Here is a 3,259-nt window from a genome sequence, read left to right on the forward strand (position 1 = left end):
CCAATTCTACTTTCTGTGGATTCTTAGTTTAGATAATTAGTTAGTTAAAACAAAACCCCCTTATTCTTAGGCTAGATAATAAAAAGACAGTCATTACTAGTACTTTTAGTTCCTTTGGGTTTGACAATCCAGTCTTGCTAAAACTATACTACTGTTCGATAGGTACACTTGCCTATATCATGATAATAGTTAGTTTCAAGAACGATTAATTATAAGTATTTAAAACCTGTAACACGAAAATCACGATCAAACCATAAAGTGACATTTTTCCCAGTTAACTACAAAGTTCATTTCGTCACATCTTATTAAAACTCGTTTCAAATTTTTAAGGCAAAGATGGAAAGAGTTACCGAATACTGAGAAATCATCCATAAATACCTCCATGATGTCTTCTACAAGTTCATTAAAAATGGCCATCATGCAACGCTGAAAAGTAGTGGGAGCATTACATAATCCAAAAGGCATTCTACTATAAGCAAACGTACCGTATGGACATGTGAATGTCATCTTTTCTTGATCTTCAGGAGCTATTGGGATTTGAAAATAACCAGAGAATCCGTCTAAAAAGCAGTAGTACATGTGCCCGGATAATCTTTCCAACATTTGGTCAATGAATGGAAGGGGGAAGCGATCTTTTCTCATGGCGTCATTCAGCTTCTTATAGTCAATGCAAACTCTCCAACCTGTGACTGTCCTTGTTGGGATTAATTCATTCTTCTCATTGGTTACAACAGCCATGCCTCCTTTCTTAGGAACAACCTACACTAGACTTACCCAAGAACTGTCAGAAATAGGATAAATTATTCCAGCAACTAGGAGTTTAATTACCTCAGCTTTAACAACTTCTTTCATGTTGGGGTTCAGTCGTCTTTGAGCTTGCACACATGACTTATAATCATCTTCCATTAAAATTTTGTGGGTGCAAAAAGAAGGGCTGATCCCTTTAATGTCAAAAATTTTCCAAGCTATGGCTCTTTTATGTTCTCTTAATACTTGGAGCAATTACTTTTTCTCCTTGGGTTGCAAGTTAGAAGCAATAATCACTAGTAATGTAGAATTATTTCCAAGGAATGCGAATTTCCAAGTGATTTGGCAATTGTTTAAATTATAGTTTGGGAGGATCTTCAATAGAAGGTTTTTGCTTAAGTTTCTTGTTTACCTTAATACCCTATCTCAGAATCATCATCATCTTCCACCTCTCCTTTGGCAAGGCACAGTTCCAATGTGTCCTTATGTACGATTTCATGAAAAGAATCTTGAGTAGCATGATCAATAGAGTCAATAAAATAACATGAGTCATCCTGTTCCCTAGAAAATCTCATGGCATCATAAATTTTAAAAATAATCTCTTCGTCACCTACTCTAAGTACCAATTTACCATCACCCACATCAATAATAGCCCTAACAGTGGCTAAAAATAGACGCCCTAAAATTAAAGGCACTTCAACATCTTCATCCATGTCAAGCACAACGAAATCAACAGGGAATATAAATTTATCTACTTTTACAAGTACGTCCTCTATAACACCCCTAGGATATTTAACAAATCTATCAGCTAGTTGGATACTCATCCTTGTGGGTTTAGGTTCCCCAAGACCAAGTTGTTTAAACATTTTATATGACATCAAATTAATGCTAGCGCCTAAATCAGCTAGTGCCTTATCAACATTCAAACTACCAATTAAGCAGAGAATAGTAAAACTTCTTGGATCTTTCAGTTTGGTTGGCAGTTTATTTTGGAGTATGACCGAGCACTTCTCGTTAAGTTCCACTGTAGATAAGTCTTCAAACCTCCTTTTATTTGTTAGAAGCTCCTTTAAAAATTTTACATATGTAGGTATCTGTGATATAGCTTCAACAAAAGGTAAGTTAATATGCAGTTGTTTAAAAAGTTTAAGAAATTTATCGAATTGTGCATCCATGCGGTCTTTCTTCAACTTTGTTGGATATGGAATTGGCGGTTTATATTCTTTTGGCATTGGATTGTCATTGTTTTCGGGTTTTACTTCCTTTCATTCGTTTCTGTCAGCTTCTTGTAGTGGCTTTTTATCAGATTCAGCTAACACTTTCCCACTCCTTAGTGTAACTGCTTTGACATGCTCTTTTGGATTGGGTTCGGTGTTACTAGGTAGGCTTCCTGGTGGTCTCTTTGAAATCATCTTAGCCAGCTGTCCAACTTGATTCTCGAGCCCTTGGATCGATGCTTGCTAATTTTTAAGTGCAGTTTCAGTGTTCTGAAAATGGGTTTCCACTATTGAAATAAATTTTTTCATCATCTCCTCAAGGTTCGGCTTTTTCTCTTACTGGTAAGGTTGTTGTTGGAAGCCTAGAGGGGGTGGTGGTCTCTGATTCCCTTGGCCTCCTCATGAGAAATTTAGGTGGTTCCTCCAACCTGCATTATAAGTGTTACTGTATGAGTTATTTTGAGGTCGAGGATTATTACCCATTTAATTTAATTGCTCATTTTCCATGTTGTGGCCATAGGATGGGTATCCTGAATTTCTCGTTCCACCTCCACTTGTATCACATTGCATTACTGGGTGAACCTGTGAAGAGCCAAGTAAACCATTAATTTTTCTATTCAAAAGTTCTACCTGATTAAAGAGCATAGTGATCGAATCGATGTTAAAAACGCCAGCTTCTTTCGTCGGTTTTGTCCTCGTAACTTTCCACTGATAATTATTTAGTGAAATCTCTTCTATAAATTCATAATTCTCTTCAGGTGTCTTATTATTGATAGTTCCACCAGCAGCTTCGTCAATCATCTGTCTAGTCGAAGGATTCAGGCTGTTGTGAAAAGTTTGAACTTGTAGCCAAAGTGGTAACCCATGGTGAGGGCACCTTCTCAATAGATCCTTGTATCTCTCCCATGCACCATAGAGTGTTTCTAAATCCATCTGCACAAAAGAAGAAATATCATTCCTTAATTTAGTCGTTTTAGCCGGCGGAAAGTATTTAAGCAAAAATTTTCGGTCATTTGTTCCCAAGTGGTGATCGATCCTCGTGGTAACGAGTTCAACCATTATTTAGTCTTATTCCTCAGCAAAAAGGGAAACAACTGAAGGCGAATGACATCATTGCCATTGATCTTAAAAGTGTCGCAAAACTCTAAAAAATTCACCAAATGAGCATTTGGATCCTCGTCCTACAAACCATCAAACTGAACAAACTGTTGTATCATTTGAATCGTGTTAGGTTTTAGTTCAAAATTATTTGCAGCAATAACAAGTCTAACTATACTCAATCCAGTTCCTATTAA

General features: G+C 36.7%; 1 non-coding gene across 1 annotated transcript; it reads left to right on the plus strand.

Moving 5' to 3' along the window:
• The first annotated feature begins 2,823 nt into the window (after nt 1-2,823).
• On the plus strand, nt 2,824-2,930 carry LOC128294682 (small nucleolar RNA R71). Its single transcript, XR_008284989.1, has one exon. It is a non-coding gene; the product is annotated as a small nucleolar RNA R71 (small nucleolar RNA).
• Nucleotides 2,931-3,259: the final 329 nt, after the last annotated feature.

Source organism: Gossypium arboreum, chromosome 6 (genome assembly GCF_025698485.1).
Source record: "Gossypium arboreum isolate Shixiya-1 chromosome 6, ASM2569848v2, whole genome shotgun sequence".
Taxonomy (NCBI): domain Eukaryota; kingdom Viridiplantae; phylum Streptophyta; class Magnoliopsida; order Malvales; family Malvaceae; genus Gossypium; species Gossypium arboreum.